The following is an 18,466-nucleotide window of genomic DNA, read 5'->3' on the forward strand; positions in this document are numbered from 1 at the left end:
TCAGAGACGTTACCACTGAGGGTACCTGGAGCTCAATCCCACCGGGAAATTTGGGAAGACCGTGAGGAATATGCCTCCGAAGTATTTCCACCAAGAGGCAAGGAAGCCGAGGTGTTTCTCTCCAAATCTCCATCTGTCACTATTCGAGGACTGTTTCTCAGATGTTAACTCTGGAATTCCCAGCTTCCCCTCGCACAGGGGCCCAGCGTGTTCTTCAGGCAGTGAGTCATAAGTGTTCTCAGTAAGCAGACTTCAAGCTGCACAGGGGAGGGCTGAGAGGTTATGGGCAGAACACTGACCGCATGTGCTATGCACAGACAGTAAGGAGGGGAGCAAGGGTTTGGTCCCAAGCAGGCTGGCTTAGGTTTTAGCAACAGTGTTATACTCTTTCCCAAACGTAGCGTATTATGAATAAACATATTTATACTGATACTTACAGTACTTTCAGAAAACATAGTATTGAGCCTAGAATAGAGGGAGTCTGTTGTCCTCATCAATGATTGACACATAATGGTTACTTAATGAATATTTTTGGATGAAATGTTTTAAAAAGTCAAAACATAAATAATTCAGTGTTATTTAACTATAAAGAGCCTTTGGCTGGGAATCAGAAGATTTGGATTGTAGTTTGAGTTCTGCCATCAGTTTGGGGACCTCAGGGAAGCTATCCAGACTAATTGAGCTTCACTTTTCTCATTTTAAAACCTCATTTTATTACCACCCCACTTGCCTACTGTTAGAGTTGATGTGAGGATGAAATGTAATAATGAATGTGAAGGGTTAAAAGTATGGCAAGCTAAGGAGTAATCCTGTGTCTCTGCCTTGAGTTTGAATCAGGTAGAAGTTGGCATTTGGTTTTCCAGGACCCAGGACCATGTACTGTGAGGCCACCAAGTCCATCAGTCAGGGCTCTTGGTTGTAACAGGTGCTAACTCTGACTATCTTAGTCAAAAAAAGAGTTTATTAGAGAGATAGCAGGAAGATCACAGGATTGACAAGCAGTCTAGAGAATCAAGCTTGGAAAATGGACAGGAACTGAAAGAGAACCACAGGGAAGACCACACCCCAGAAACATCCTGGTTAAAATGCTGCTTCCTCTCTCACTGAGCAGTGGACACCAGTGCTGCCACCAGCACAAATTCTAAACTGTCCCAGTTTCTTGGGCCATTTGCTTCAAACTTAAGTCTCAGGCAGTAATATCAGGGGGGCCAAGATTAGGTCATATGCTTGTGCACCAGCTGCCAGGGACCCAGGAGGGTAACTGTCTGGCCTTTTTTCCAGCTTCCATCAGGGGAAGACACATTCTACCTCCCAGCATGTCTTATGCAATGGCAGTTTCCCCAGACACAGGAAGGGGGCTCAGACGCAGGGCAGCCAAGAAGAATGTAAGTTCCATCCAAGTCAGAATGTAGGGAAAGTGAGGATACTGGTTGAAAATTGAAAAACCAAGATAAAGAGAAGGTCATGATTTATTAAGTAGTAACATTGACTTGAGACTTTATTAACCAGGAACTGTTCAAGGTGCTGGGTACAAAGAGGACTAAGACACAGGTACTGGCCTCAGGGTGCTCTAGCCAGTTAGGAAATGTATATTAAAATAAAATGTGGTAAGATGTAACAAAATTCAATGGGAGCACAAAATAAAGGATTAATGCTGGGGATTATGTGGGTGGTCAGGAAAGTTTTCACACAGATGGATCTTGAAGGACGGAAAGAGAGAAATGAAAAAGCATCAGAAGCAGAGCCACTTCTGGTATCTGTTACTCTTTCTAACCAGCCGGAATCTGGGTCCGGTATTTCCTGCTCAGTCCTTTTCTACAGCCACCAACCACAACACATATGCTACTACAATTAAAGTCTAAAATTAGTATGATTAAGGTCTAAGCAATGTGAGGGTATTGTTCAAGCCAGGATTTTCTTCCTTGGCTCTCCCCAGACTCTCTAGTGCAGAGGGATATTGGCAAAAATTATTACTGCTTTTGTTGTTTTTAGTTATTTTAGATGAAAGCGTATACTCAGACTTGAGTTTGTTTGCTTGTTTTTTAGACATGGTGGTCTCACTCTGTCACCCAGGCTGGAGTACAGTGGTGCAATCATAGCTCACTGTAACCTTAAACTCCTGGGCTCAAGCAATCCTCCCACCTCAGCCACCAGAGAAGCTAAGACTACAGGCACATGCCACCATGCCCTGCACTTTTTTTATTTTTATTTTTTTGTAGACATAGTCTTGCTCTGCTTCTCAGGCTGGTCTCAAACTCCTAGGCTCAAGCGATCCTCCCGTTTTGACCTCCCAGTGTTGGAATTACAGGCATGAGCCACCATGGCCAGCTAAACCTGAGTTTAAATAATGGCTCAGCCACTGACTGAAATCTCTCTGAGCCTTGATTTCCTCAAAGATAAAACGGGAATAAAAAATACTTGCCTTCCAAGTATTCCAAGGACTTTTGAAGATTAACTGAGATAATGTCTGCAAAGTGCCAATGATCGGCAGTTGGCAGGTGCTGTTATTGCTGTTGGTTTGAAACAGTTCTCTGAAAATCTGGTGATGAAGAGGAGACTTTACTGTTCTTCCCCTTTGACCTCAAGGGTTTCATACAAAGAGGGAGATTACAAGAAAGAAATGTCTTCTAAGAGAGAAAGAACCCAGAGGTTCTGCCAAAAATATGAGACTATATGGGGGAAGCAGATACGAGCTACTTTCAAAGCCTGACTCGGTGGTGGGACTGAGAGCCTGGCTCCTGAGTCAAGAGAGGCTTTCCAATCCCACAAGAATGACTTCAAAAACAGCCCTCTTGGCACTAGTGATGTTTGCCTCTGCCCATTTCAAGGAGGAAACAATTTACCCAGATGCAGGCCTGCTTAGGCTCCCTTCTCTAGCAAGAGCAAGCCAAGAACTCGGAAGGGTGGAGGACAGCACATTCATGAAGCCATTTTCACATACTGTTCCCGCACAGCCTTTGAAAACGTGTGCCTTGTAACAGGTTGAATAACACTGGTAGAATCGCATTGTGTCCGTTCCGAATAACAAGTATGATATTTGAAAGGAATTAGCTATGGGCTGAAGAAATTTAATAAACAGGGCAAATACAGATGTGAAAATGCTGTGTGGCTTGGAACAGACACCAAATTATGTAGAGTATGAATTTAAACCTCTTTTCTGAAATTCCTGGCCTATAATTTAATAGTCTCTTCTGCCTAATAAACAATGGTGTTCTATTCCAACCTTGGACTTCTAGGTAAATTCTGACCATTCATTCATTAAACAGCTATATGTTGAATACTTACTACATGCCAGGAATTGCAATGGGTGTATAGGATCTTGATTCTGATTCTGGAAAAAAGAGAGGAGATTGTTTTGTAAACATTCAGGGCTTCTCCCTTCAAATATTATTTGTGGAAAAGCATGAATGTCTCCCCTGTCTGCATATGGAGAAAATAAATTCATGTAGAATGGCATAGTTCTGGTGTTTACTGGGCTCATCATCCCATCTGGGGGTAGGCCCAGGACTGGGAAAGATAGAGCAGCCAAGAATGTTGCTATGGTAACTTGGCATTAACACACCTTAGCTCCTTTGTGTCGCCCCCAAATTACCTTTAAAACAAGTGTACATTTTCAGAATTTGGAAAGCTTTTCTTAATTTTCACATGGCCAGTTATAAAGGCATTTTTCAAAGCACTCAGGCAAAAGTATGGTCATTTCTTTTTGAAGCTGAGGCTATGTTGATGCTATTTTCTAGGCCAGAAGTGTAATCAGGATCTAGACTATCTTATTCTTTCATAGGAGGTTTCACTTTCAAATCCCTTTCACATATGTTATTGTACTTTTATTGCCACCTTGTTTTAACCTCCCGCTTAAGCAATCTTGAAGGGCAAGAAAATGAACCCACTAAACATTTATGCCTCAAAATAACTATGTGAGGTAGGAACTAATACCTCTACTTTATAAATGAAAGAACTAAGGCTCAAACAAGGTCACATACTTAGAAAATAACAGGATGAGGAGGAATGGAACCAGGCCTATAGATTGCAGATCTGGTGTCTTTCTGTTATACCTTCACTGACTCCCAGTATCTTCCAGCCTTTGTTACTTTATAAAAACATAGATGCTTACAAGGCAGGGACTAGTTTGTGCTTTTTTTTCTTTCTTTCTTTCTTTTCTTTTCTTTTTTTTTTTTTTTTTTGAGACGGAGTCTCTCTCTTATTGCTCACACTGGAGTGAGTGCAATGGCACAATCTCGGCTCACTGTAATCTCTGCCTCCTGGGTTCAAGCAATACTCCTGCCTCAGCCTCCCAAGTAGCTGGGATTACAGGCATGCACCACCACACCTGGCTAAATTTTTTTGTATTTTTATTAGAGATGGGGTTTCTCCATGTTGCTCAGGCTGGTCTCTAACTCCTGACCTCAGGTGATCCACCCGCCTTGACCTCCCAAAGTGCTGGGATTACAGGCGTGAGCCACCGTGCCCAAGTGTGTTTTTCTTTCTTTTTTTTTTGTTTTAACAAAAAGGCTTGGCCGGGCACGGTGGCTTACACCTGTAATCCCAACACTTTGGGAGGTCAAGGCGGGTGGATCACAAGGTCAGGAGATTGCGACCATCCTGGCTAACACAATGAAACTCCGTCACTACTAAAAATACAAAAAATTAGCCGGGCGTGGTGGCAGGCGCCTGTAGTCCCAGCTACTCAGGAGGCTGAGGCAGGAGAATGGTGTGAACCCAGGAGGCAGAGCTTGCAGTGAGCCTAGATGGTGCCACCGCACTCCAGCCCAGGCGACAGAGCGAGACTCCATCTCAAAAAAAAGAAAAAAAAATGCTTTATTGAAGTTTTTGTATGTATATTATATATTTCTTCATCAAGTTTACCCACTGTAAACATACTATTTAATGATTTTTTAAAAAATTTGTAATAGCTTTATTGGGATATAATTCACATACCATACAATCCACCCACTTAAAGTGTACATCCAGTGGTTTTGGGTATATTCACAGAGTTGTATAACCATGACCACAATCAATTTGAGGACATTTTTAGCATCTCAAAAAGAAACCCTGTACCTTTTACTATCACATCTGAATCCTCCCATCCTCCCCACCCTTCCCAAGCCTAAGCAACCCCAGTCTACTTTCTATCTCTATATATTTGCCTATTCTGGACATTTCATAGAAATGGTTTCATATAACATGCGGTCTTTTGTGACTGCCTTCTTTCACTTATCATAATGTTTTCAAGATTCATCCATGCTGAAGCATGTACCTACTTTATCCTTTTTACGGCCAAATAATACTCCATTGTGTGAGTATAGCACCTTTTCTTTATCATTTTATCAGCCAATGGACATCTGAGTTGTTTCTACCTTTTGACTATTATGAGTAGTGCTGTTATGAATATTTGTGGACAAGTTTTTATGTGGACATATGTTTTCATTTCTCTTGGGTATATACTTAGGAGTGACATTGTGAAATGATAACTCTATGTTTAACTTTTTGAGGAACTTCCAGATTGTGTTTTCCAAAGTGGCTGTATCATTTTATATTCCCACCAACAATATATTGAGGGTTCCCACTTTTCTATGCCCTCACTGACACTGTGGTTTGCTTTTTTCACTTAACATTATTTCATAGATATATTTCTATGTTCACATGGTTATCAGTTTCAGTGGTTACACAGCATTCCAAATCAGTTGGACATTATTTAAAAATTACTTTAAAGCTGAGGACTTGGATTGTTTTCATTTTGGGCCATTATAAATAGTGGGACTAGAATCTTCACTGCTTACTACATTTTTCCTGTAGCTTATGTCTTTGAAGTATGTTCCAACGTGGAACAGAGGACACATACAGCTCATGTACTGCTTCCCTGGTTACCCTGCAGAAAAATTGACTGTACCTAAAATGCTATCAGCAAAGTTTGCACTTGCCTTCCTCTCCACAGCCTCTGCCAACATAAGGCTTTGTTGCTTCATTCGTATATATTAATGATATAGTTACTGTATTAGTCTGTTCTCACACTGCTAATAAAGACATACTTGAGGCTGGATAATTTATAAAGAAAAGAGGTTTAATTGACTCACAGTTCCACATGGCTGGGGAGGCCTCACAATCAGGGCAGAATGCAAAGGAGAAGCAAAGTCATGTCTTACATGGTGGCAGGCAAGAGAGCTTGTGCAGGGAACTCCCTTTTATAAAACCATTAGATCTTATGAGATTTCTTCACTCCCATGAGAACAATATGGGGGAAACCGTCCCATGATTCAATTATCTCCATCTGGCCTAGCCCTTGACACATGGGGATTATTACAATTCAAGGTGAGATTTGGGTGCGGACAGAGCCAAACCACATCAGGTACAGGTACATGATAGAACCTTACTTTTTATTTTTATTTTTATTTTGAGACAGAACTCTGTCACCCAGGCTGAAGTGCAGTGGCACAATCTTGGCTCACTGCAACCTCTTCCTCCCGAGTTCAAGTGATTATCCTGCCTCAGCCTCCCCAGTAGCTGGGAATTACAGGTGTGCACAACCACATCCAGCTAATTTTTGTATTTTTTAGTAGAAATGAGGTTTCAGCATGTTGGCCAGGTTGGTCGCAAACTCCTGGCCTCAGGTGATCTGCCTGCTGCGGCCTCCCAAAGTGCTGGGATTACAGGCATGAGCCACCACACCTGGCCTGAATCTTAACCATCTTAGGCTGTTCAATTTGCATTTCTTTCATTGTTGATGAACTCATGATATTTTAACAGCCATCAGCTGTTACTCTAAACCATCCATCCAAAAAAGCCAAGCAGTGCGGGAGAATCTAGGGCCATAGCAAAGGGCAGAAGATGGGGCTTAAAGAAATTCCCTGGGTTTGGGCAGGGCGTAGTGACTCACGCCTGTAGTCCCAATACTTTGGGAAGCCAAGGAGGGCAGATCACCCGAGGTCAGGAGTTCGAGACCAGCCCAACATGATGAAACCTCATCTCTACTAAAAATACAAAAATTATCCTGGGCGTGGTGGCAGTCACCTATAATCCCAGCTACTCAGGAGGCTAAGGCACAAGAATCGCTTGAACCCAGGAGGCGAACGCTGCAGTGAGCTAAGATCGCGCCACTGCACTCCAGCCTGGGTGACAGAGTGAGACTCCATCTTAAAAAAAAAAAAAAAGAAAAAGAAAAGAAAAGAAAAAAAAATCCCTGGGTCTGGGAGCAGGCTCAGGAGGTATGTTTGATAGGGTGACTGCAGCCTCAGCTGTAGATGAAGAGGACACTGGTGATGATGCTGGACTGATTTAGATGTCATATCATTGTCCACATTCTCCTTTCATTTGGCACTTCTCCTGGTTCTACTTCTCCCTCCCTGGCCATTCCTTCTAAGCTTCCTTTCAGAGTTTCTTTTCTTCTACCTCATTCTTATACATTGGTATTAAAAAATATAGGATTTCATTCTTGGATCCTTCTTTTTTAACTTAATACTCTGGACAATCTCATTCATCCTCATGGCGGTAATGACAATTTAAATGCTGAAAATTCCCAAAAATGTATTGCCAGCCTAGACTACTCTCTTGAATTCCAGAAGCACATATCTAATTTCCAACTGTATATCTCCATTTGAATGTCCTGTAGGCACCTCAAGTCCAGTATCTCCCTCTCCGATCACTCCTTTTTTTCCCCATATGCACTACCTTTATGATTGTAGCAACAGCAACACAATCACTGAAGCCAGAAATGCGGAAGTCACTCCAAACTCTTTCTTCTGCACCGACATATTCCTAAATGTGCACCTTCTTCTCCCTAAACCTATTACACAAATTTGATTAATGTTTCAACTATATCTCCCAATAACTCTAGCATTGTTACATGGTTCTATTGGTTGCAACTTGTCGTTTCAGAAGGGAATGGAAAAAGATTTATTGAATGTATACATGTGTGGAATGAAAGGAGAAACTGAGAAATCATTGCAGAGAGGCAGGCTTCAGAGTGGCTCTGGGGACCTCAACAGCAAGCAGGTTGTTCTGGGCCTTCTCTGGAAAGTCTGCTATGAATATGACTTGGTTCCAACAATGCTCAGCCTCTGCATCTCTTGGATCAAAATTCCAAATTTCTGGGGAAATCTGGGCACCAGCAAAGATTAAGAAGGTTAGGAAGGTTGAGTCATGTGATGAGGACACAGCTCTGGAGGATGACTTCTACATATTAGAGGCAAATATCAAAGAAAAAAGAGACGGCATGAGATGGACAGTCTTTCCAGAAATTGTCTATGACATTGCCACAGTTTCTGAACTGGTCTTCTTGCCTCTAGTCTTACATTTCACCATCCACATTGTGCCAGAATGATCTTCCAAAATACAAGTCTGAGAGAAAAAAAAGAAACTATAGGCATGAAATCCTTCTTCAACTCTTACTAAGTCTGGGACGTTGAGCAACAGCAACTACCATCCGAGTTCCTCTGATCTGCCAGCACTGTGTCAGTACCTTACATATGTTATTTCTACCGCTCATGACCACTCTGCAAGGCAGATATTGTAATTACTGTGCAAAAGAAGAAAGTGAGGTTTGGAAGGAATTAGGAAGCTTGTCCTAGGGGCCCTGACTGGCAAGTAGCAGAATTTACCTGACTAAAGGCATTTATTACTGGATTATACTCCCTCTCTGAGATTTTCAGTGTCTTGGTTTATAAAGTGAGTATAATTTTTTGTTTTTCAGGATTAATGTTAGAATTAGGCAATACTGGCTACATAATTTGTGAGTCCCAGTGCAAAATGAAAATGCAGAATAGCCCCTTGTAAAGTAATTATTAAAAATTTCAAGAGAGCAACAGCAGGGCATTAAACTAAGTGTGGGGCTCTGTTTTTGCGAGGCACCAAACACCCAAACCATATCAGGATGTGAAACCATCTTCGGGGGACCATTATTCAGCCCACACAATAACAACATTCTTATTCTTATTATTTTGTTTTCCTTATTTCATGCTTCAGTGGTTTCAGAATAAAGTTCAAACTCTTTTTCAGGACATGGCTAGCCCATTGTGATCTGACCTATGCCCATCATTCTAATTTCAATTCTTTCTACCCCCCAACGTGCCTTGAAAACTCCAGTAACATTGAACAACTTGTGATTTTTCCACTGCAATCTGCTGTCACTTGCTGACCAGCCTCTTTCATACTATTATTTCTGCACAGAATATTCTCCCCCATTTCCCCTTTTCACCATCCTTCTTCTCTTTCATTTCTGTCTGATTTTGTTGTTGTTGTTTTTAATACTTAGCCCAGGTTTTCTCCTTGGAAAAACTTCTCTCCACCACTTACAATTTTGGAAAAGTTGCTTCTCTATTTTCACATCTAAAGAATGAAAATCACAGAATAACACCTGCATTATTATGAGGCTCAAATGACATAATCCACATAAAGCACTTGGCAGACTGCCTGCCAGGTGGTGAGTGCCCACAAAAAAATTATCTATAATTATCATAAATATTACTTGACCTTCCCCTATGGTGATATAAGAGCTTTCCCCTCTGTCCTCTACTAGCAACAACTGCATAGAAGGTGGCAGGCTTTCTGGTAATTTACTGCTCATGTGTAAGTCTGTTCTGCTGTAATGACCATTCTTTGAGATCAAGAGCTCAATTGTTCATTTCCATATCTTTAGTGCCTAGCACAGGGTTTGGACATATGGCAAGTTAATATTTATTGAAGCAAAATAGGGAAAGAATTCTTAGGAGGACACATGCTAATTCTGTTCTCAGAATATTTTTTTAAAACATTCATTCCATTCTTATGTTCCTGCAGTACAAGTCTAAAAATATTTCATTTGTCTACCTTCTATTTAAATAAAAGTGCAGCATTAACAAAACTTACCCTGTTGTGCCAAATTTCCTTTTGTCTTCCTTTGCTCTAGTCACTTCCTCTTTTTTTCTTTCTACTTCCTCCTGGTAAAGGTCATTTCTTTCTGTGTCATAATCTCACCTTTTTTTTTTTTTTTTTTTTAAATAATGTCAGTGTTCTTCCCAAAATATGCATTCCCAGAAAGCTGCGTAGTCATTACCCGTAACAAGGAAAACCCCACCCTTCCTTTCCTCGCGGTGCTGCAGCCCTTGAAGTCTCCAGGGTATCTGTAACCTTAGCAAGGAGTCAGTATGAGCTCCCTCTCCTGGCAGGTTATAGTCATGCTAAAGCTAGACACAGGGCTAGAGTATCCCAGTCACACATCCATAAATGATTATAAAGCATGAGATAACCCAAGCCTGCCTGTTCTGTGAGCTCAGATTTAAGGAAGGTATGGGGCTATCTAATTTGTTTATAAAATCATTCGCTTGACAGGCATCACAGAGATCTGAATCCCATCATACCACTTGGAGGAAAGAAGCTGCACCATTTATGAAAAGAATAAGAACTTGGTTTTGTGCTGTGTTCTACCACTTATCTAGCTGGCTGCTCTTTTGGCAAATTACTAATATCTGTATGCCTCTGGATCTTCAACTTTAGGGTAACTTTAGACCTATTTCACCTACCTTATAGGGTAGATGTAAATTTTAAAAACAATATAAAAACAGTGCTACTTATTGGGTAATAGCTATGCTTCGGGCACTGATAGGTGCCTTATCCCTGTTTTGTATATGAGAAAACCACAGGTCAAGGAGTTGTCACATAGTAACTCTGTTAACACATGGAGAGCCAGGATTCACACCCAGGTCTTTCTGACTCAAAAGCCTTTCTTGATGTTGTTTTCCCTTTAATTATACCAGGCTGATGTTCTTGAATCATGCATCTGAAAACATTTCGGGGGAGGGGGAAGTAAAATTCTATACTACAAAGTTTAATTTTTATTTTATAGATGACAAAATTGAGGCCCAGAGAAGTGTAGTAACTTTCCCTAGGAGTCGGTGGCAAATACAACTCGATAGTTGATTAAGGACTCAATAGTATTTACCCAATAGGACTAGCAGGTGTGCAGGCTACTCGGGTGTTAAAGTGTAGCTGCACCCAGGTGAAAGGGAAATCCAACAAAGGTTTTAGGTACTTCGGACTTTTTTTTCACATGCTTTCCACTTTATGGTTGCACTGGACAGCCTAGGCGACACAATCTCAATGATACTGTCCAGGTCACAATGGTTTCCTGAGTCCTTGTTGTGAAACACAGGAGGCCCTCTGCATGACTTGGTCCCAGCATCAATTTCCAGCTTCATCTCTCCCTAGGTCTCCCAGGTCATCATCTAGCTCCAAACCTCCTCCTCAGTCATGATGAACTGCTTGCAGCTCCTGGAATGCACCACATGGATTTGTGCCTCAGAACCTCCATTCCTTTACCTAGAATACATTTCACTCACTGAGCATCTACTCATTTTCCAAGACTCTGTTTAAAAGTCACTTTTTGGATACAGTCTTATTTGATCTCCTACCACCCCTCCCAGCTTGAGATAGAATTAACCATTCTCTCCTTTCGGCCTCTAATATCTCCTCTACATATTTTGCATTGGTACGTATAATGTTTTTATTGCATATTGGTGAAAACTGGTTTGTTTGCACCTCTGTTTGTTAACACCTTCAGAATAAGGACTATCTTCAGATGGTGGCCACCGAGGGGGTCGGGAGGCTGCGCAAGGCGGTGAGCCTGGGCAGCTGGAGCAGCCCCCGCCCTAGCAGCATCCACCCCTGCCCCAGCAGCAGCACGAGGAAGAGATGGCAGCCGAGGCTGGGGAAGCCATGGCTTCCTCCATGGACGACGGGTTTCTGAGCCTAGACTCGCCCTCCTACCTCCTGTGCAGGGACAGAGCAGAATGGGCTGATATAGATCCAGTGCTGCAGAATGATGGCCCCAATCCTGTGGTCCAGATCATTTATAGTGACAAATTTAGAGATGTTTATGATTACTTCCGAGCTGTCCTGCAGCATAATGAAAGAAGCAAACGAACTTTTAAGCTAACCTGGGATGCTACTGAGTTAAATGCAGCCAATTATACAGTGTGGCATTTCCGGAGAGTCCTCTTAAAGTCACTTCAGAAGGATCTACATGAGGAAATGAACTACATCACTGCAATAATTGAGGGGCAGCCCCAAAACTATGAAGCTTGGCATCATAGGCGAGTATTAGTGGAACGGCTAAGAGATCCATCTCAGGAGCCTGAAGTTTTGCTAATATTCTTAATCAGGATGCAAAGAATTATCATGCCTGGCAGCATTGACAATGGGTTATTCAGGAATTTAAACTTTGGGATAATGAGCTGCAGTATGTGGACCAACTTCTCAAAGAGGATGTGAGAAATAGCTGTCTGGAACCAAAGATACTTCGTTATTTCTAACACTACTGGCTACAATGATCATGCTGTATTGGAGAGAGAAGTCCAATACACTCTGGAAATGATTCAACTAGTGCCACATAATGAAAGTGCATGGAACTATTTGAAAGGGATTTTACAGGATCATGGTCTTTCCAAATATCCTAATCTGTTAAATCAATTACTTGATTTACAACCAAGTCATAGTTCCCCCTACCTAATTGCCTTCCTTGTGGATATCTATGAAGACATGCTAGAAAACCAGTGTGACAATAAGGAAGACATTCTTTTTTTTTTTTTTTTTGAGACGGAGTCTTGCTCTGTAGCCCGGGCTGGAGTGCAGTGGCCGGATCTCAGCTCACTGCAAGCTCCGCCTCCAGGGTTTACGCCATTCTCCTGCCTCAGCCTCCGGAGTAGCTGGGACTACAGGTGCCCGCCACCTCGCCCGGCTAGTTTTTTGTATTTTTAGTAGAGACGGGGTTTCACCATGTTGGCCAGGATGGTCTTGATCTCCTGACCTCGTGATCCGCCTGTCTCGGCCTCCCAAAGTGCTGGGATTACAGGCTTGAGCCAAAGACATTCTTAATAAAGCATTAGGGTTATGTGAAATCCTAGCTAAAGAAAAGGACATGATAAGAAAGGCATATTGGAGATATATTGGAAGATCCTTTCAAAGCAAACACAGCACAGAAAATGACTCACCAAGAAATGTACAGCAATAACACCACCGAGAAGAACTTGATGGAATGCTTTTATTTTTTATTAAGGGACTCTGCAGGAGTTTAAAATGAGAGGGATCTTTCCCTTTGCCTGTGGTGTAAAAGTGCATCACACAGGCATTGCTTTTTAACAAGAACTGATGCTCCTTGGGTGCTGCTGCTACTCAGACTAGCTCTAAGTAATGTGATTATTCTAAAGCAAAGACACTGGATGGGAAGAGGAAGAAAGAGTCCCATAAAGGAACTTTTGTAGTCTTATCAACATGTAATCTATTCCCTTAGCATCAACTCCTCCCTCAGTGGTACACACGTCAAGATTTGTAGCGGTAATAACTGTGGGTCACTTGCATGTAATGGATATGAGGTAGCCGAAGTTTGGTTCAGTAAGCAGGGAATACAGTGGTTCCATCAGAGTTGGTCTGCACAGTCACATTATCTTATTATCACTGTAACCAACTAATGCCAAAAGAATGATTTTGTAATAAAGTTATAGCTGTATCTAAAAGCAAAAAAACAAGCAAAAAGAATAAGGACAATCTTGTTTGTCATTGCATCTTTAGTCTTCAGTATTCTGAGCACTTGGGGGCAGAATATCATGACCAGCTAACCCAACAACTACACCCAACATATCTTTTGCCTGCTTCCTTACTATAAAAGCCAGAAAAAATGAATCACTTTTCCCAACCTCGCTTGCGACCATTAGACGCTACACACAAAAAAAGCTCTGCCCAATAACATATGAGCAAAGATCTTAGGGAGAAGCAGACTGCTTCTAGGAGCACTTTTGCAATTCTGATAAAAGGGCCAGAGTGACTGATACAAACTGTCTCCCTTTCCTTCGTCTTGAATACAAACATGATGTTCGAGTTGGAGTGGTGCCATCTTGCAACCATAAAGGAAAAGCCTAAAAGGCCGCTGAGCCACCGAATGAATGCAGCTGCTGCATTTCTGTTACATGAGAAAATTGTACCCTCGCTGATTCAATCTGCTGTGGTTGGGTCATCTGTTACTTGCACCTGAGAACATTCCTAAGTAACCTATAAATTAATAATTTTTGTCACTTAAAAACAGGTAATTTTTTAATTTCAAAGGTTTTCAAGTGTCTACTACCAGAAACTTCTCCTCAAGAGGAATTTTAAACTAAGCCCAATAAATAATGTCGATCAAAGGAGAGGTGTTCTCGTTGAAGAGGACAGGAGATTGCTGTGTGGACTACCAGCCCTTTTCTTACCCCCTTCTTTTCCCCGGTAGCTCCTGAGGCACCTATTTATAACTCTTATGGCTTCTCTGAATACTGAACCACTCTCTAACACTAGATGGGAGTGTAAATTTGAACAGTCTCTTTTGTGCACAGTTTGGCAGTTTGAGAACAATTCCTATCATGTTGTTAAATTATGTAATCTTTGACTCAGCAATTCCATTTCTAAGACTCTGTTCACAGAAATACTGGCATTGTTGTGCAGAGATGTGTGTGTGTATATATATCGAAGGTGGTTCATTATAGAATTGCCTAAAGGTTAAAAAAAAAGAAAAATTTAAAAAACAATGTAAATGTCCAATAAGGAACTGATTAGTTACTTTATAACACATTCGTCCTCTGGCATATTCTGCACCCATTACTGACATTGAAAGGTCTCCAGGTTATATTAAAGTAATATACCTTTAACATATATATAAAAAGTAACTCATAAAATACTATTAAAATAAAAATCATATGAGTAAATAAAATTACATTTGTAGGTATGTAAATGCATAGAAACATGTCTTGAATGAAAACAATGTTAACAGTGATTACTTTTGGGTAGTGAGATTGAGAGAGAGAGAACTTCAACTTTTTACTTTGTAAACCAGTATATTGTTTGAAAAATTGGCATGTATTTATTTTTCTTAGGTGAAAAATAGAGTAGTACCTTTCCAAAGGAGATAAACTGATGATAAATAAGCACATAAAAAGACACTCAACATTATATGTCATCTGGGTATTGCAAACGTTAAAAACAGTGAGCTACTACCACTAATTAGAATGGCAAAAATCCGAGACACTGACAGTACCAAATGCTGGTGAGGATATGGAGAAACAAGAAAGCTCATTCATTGCTGGTGGAAATGCAAAATGGCAAAGCCATCTTGAAAGATAGCTTGGCAGTTTCTCACAAAACCAAACATCTTTTTACTGTATGATCCAGCAATTATGCTTCATGGTATTTAATCAGATAAGTTGAAAACTCATGTCTATATAAAAACCTGCACACAAATGTTTATAGCAGCTTTATTCATAATTGACAAAACTTGGAAGTAACCAAGGTGTTCTTCAGTAGGTGAACCAGTAAATAAACCATGGTACATTCAGAGGATGGAAAGTTTTTTAGCACTAAAAAGAAATGAGCTATCAAGCATGAAAAGAGTGGCATTCTCTCTATTCTCTGTGAAAAGACATAAAGGAAACTTAAATCCATATAATTATACTAAGTGAAAGAAGACAACTTGAAATGGCTCCATACTTTATGATTCCAGCTATATGACATTCTGGAAAAGACAAAACTACAGAGACAGTAAAAAAGATCACTGGTTGTCAGGGGTTTGCAGGAATGGAGGGATGAATAGGCAGAACACAGAGAATCTTTAGAGCAGTGAAACTACTTTGTATGATACAGTGGTGGATACTTGTCATTATACATTTGTCGTAACCCAACCATGTACATATAGCACCAAGAGTGAAGCCTAATGTAAACTATGGACTTCGGGTGGTAACAGTGTGTCAATGTAGGTTCATTCATTGTAATAAATGTGCCACTCTAGGGCAGAATGTTGATTTTGGGCTCAAGCAATCCTTCTGCCTCAGCCTCCCAAATATCTGGGATTACAGGCGCATGCCACCACTCCCAGCTAGCTTTTTATTTTCGTTTTATTTTTTTGTGGAGACAGCTCTTGCTATGTTGCCCAGGCTGATCTCAAACTCCTGGCCTCAAGTGATACCCCTGCCTCAGCCTCCCAAAGCACTGGGATTACAGATGTGAGCCACCATGCCTGGCCTAGCCCAACATATTTATTCAACAGGATGGACTAGATCCTGTGAGGGTACAGTGAAAATTAAGACATAGTTCTTGTTCTCTAGGTGCTTGAATATAATACAGTGAAGTTTTAAAACTATACCATACTATAAAGCATATTTTTTAAAACGTGCTGTAAGAAAAACACAAGTAACCAATTATGAGAGTCTAGAGAAAGGAATGAGTTCCTCTCTTCTGATTAGGGTGAATATGAGAATACTTCACTACGGCAGAAGCATGTGAGTTGGATCTCAAAATATAAATACATTCTTGTCAGTCAGATAGAGTGGGAAGGGAACAGGAAGAGCACTCTAGGCAGAGGGAACAGCACAAGGAGGCCTGAAAATATGTATTATATGTGAGGAATGGTGGCTGCCTGGATGGCTATCACTTAAGATAAGAAAAGGGATACCTTGGGAAATAAAACTGGAAAAGAAAAGTGGGGTAAAAGCATGCAATATCTTGTATACTCCATGCTAAGCTATTTATGTTAACAAAATACAGGGAGTTAGCACAGGTAGGCCAAGTCAATCACTGGTAGGCTAGATCTGTTGTCCTGCAGCTAGGATAGGAGTTAAGAGGCATAGGCCTCTGTCCAGGGGCCTGGGTCACGGTTCAAGAGGGATAGGTTCTGATGAGCCTACATTCTGAAGCCTGCAGTGGGAGCACCAAATGCTTGAACTCCTGGCTCAAGCAATCCTTCTGCCTCAGGAGGATTATGGGGTTGCGCCAACAGCCAATTAAGGGCATCTTAACACCTTTTGGATCTGAGCAGCTCTGACCTCCCTGCTCAGCCCCTCTCTGGCTAGTAAGACTTTCTGTAATTAGAAATCATGCTTTCTCATGCTTGGTGTCCCCTTTTAGGGTTGTCTTCTCTAGCTAGACAGAGGAGCCTTGTGAGGATACTGGTAAGGATCCGTTTTCTTCTTCCTATACTCGCTCTTCTAGGAGTTGGGTAGGAACATGTCCCTGTTGACCTACCCCTCTTGAACCATCTATAGTTCAACCAAGGAGTTTGTACTATGGCATGTTCCTCATTTCTCTTGATTCTGGTTTTGTAAGCTCCTGACATTAAATTACTCTCTTATTTTTTCTCCATGGTTTGATTTGTGTTCCTGGCTCTGATTCCCAATTATTCCAAAACATATTAGTTTAATGGTTTGGCTCTACATTCAACCTTACTGTGAATGTCAGCCTTAAATGCCCCCAAAATAAGAGCTTTCTACCTAATATAGACCCTGTATCACATCATTGCTCCTAAGCTGCATATGCTCTTATCAGGGATACATGATTTTTAAACACTAAACAAAATATAAGGTTGAATAGAATTAAACTGTAAAACGTCTTGCAGTTAACAAAAAGTAGTAAAATGTAGTGGGAAAGAAGATGCATTCAAGACATCTGGATTCTAGTTTTAGTTGTCACTAACTGGTTGCAGGACTAACCAAGTCTCTTAATCTCAACTATAAAATTGAAGAATTGTTCTATATGACTTCTCAGAGAACTTTAAACTCTGTGACTAAGTGCTATGTGGGTAGAGAAAGGGAGAAATCTCTTTGGGTGGGATTTGTTAAGTCTTCTGGGAAAAGAGAAAAAGGGATATAAGGTGAGCCTTAAAGATGTGTGGGATTTTTTATTGGGAAGATGAAAGTGAGAGCACTTGCAGAGTTGGAGGTAAAAATTTTGGTAAAACAAGGATGGAGGAATGAGCAGAATGGCTCATAGCACAGCAAACATCAAACATGCCAGCCTGAGCACAGCAGCTGGTAAGCAGTGGGAGAGCCCTGGAGGGGCAGGCTATGGTGGATGCTGTTGGACATGAGGCTGAGGGGTCACAGAGGACCTTTGTGGAGGAAAGATTAGTCTGGAAAGAGTGGGCAGGATGGAGGGGTGGGCGAATGCATTGGAGAAGAAGAGAGGAGTTCATGACCATGGTCCAGGTATGAGTTAAATACATTTGGACTAGGGTAGCTGAGATGTGAGAAGAGAAAGTGGCAAATCTGAGAGGCATTTTGAAGCAGAGATTGAATAAAAAGGAATAAGAAGAGGAAGTGATCTAAGTTAACTAGCAAGGCTTGAGGGGAGATTTTGTTAACAGAAAAGGAAAAGGAATTTTTTGGGGGGAGGTTTGATCTTCTAAGGAGTTTCATTGTTTCATTGTTTCATTCTTAGACATGAACATGTGTGAACAGTTGTACTGGGAGTCTTTTAAAATGGGTATATTTTTGTAGGCAGTTAGAAATGTGAATGTTGTTGTCAAAATCAGATAGATGAGTTTCTAATTATTCATATTGAGGCAGTAGTTGAAACTGTAAAAACAGATGCTCTGTATGAAGAAGAATATTACAAAGAGAAAGACATACAAACAAACAATTAGAAGAAAGAAATCATTACACATTTTATAATGCTTAACTATTTAGCTTTACATTTTATTTCTTACTTG

General features: G+C 41.0%; 1 long non-coding RNA gene and 1 pseudogene across 1 annotated transcript; one reads left to right on the plus strand and one right to left on the minus strand.

The window, feature by feature from the left end:
- Window positions 1–6,045: 6,045 nt before the first annotated feature.
- On the minus strand, window positions 6,046–10,218 carry LOC119626599 (uncharacterized). Its single transcript, XR_005242761.2, has 2 exons — window positions 9,838–10,218; window positions 6,046–9,318 (listed from the first exon to the last, which is right to left on the minus strand). It is a non-coding gene; the product is annotated as an uncharacterized lncRNA (long non-coding RNA).
- Window positions 10,219–11,545: 1,327 nt separating this feature from the next.
- LOC103248166 (protein farnesyltransferase/geranylgeranyltransferase type-1 subunit alpha-like) lies at window positions 11,546–13,604 on the plus strand (annotated as a pseudogene).
- Window positions 13,605–18,466: the final 4,862 nt, after the last annotated feature.

This window comes from Chlorocebus sabaeus, chromosome 1 (assembly GCF_047675955.1).
Source record: "Chlorocebus sabaeus isolate Y175 chromosome 1, mChlSab1.0.hap1, whole genome shotgun sequence".
Classification (NCBI taxonomy): Eukaryota; Metazoa; Chordata; class Mammalia; order Primates; family Cercopithecidae; genus Chlorocebus; species Chlorocebus sabaeus.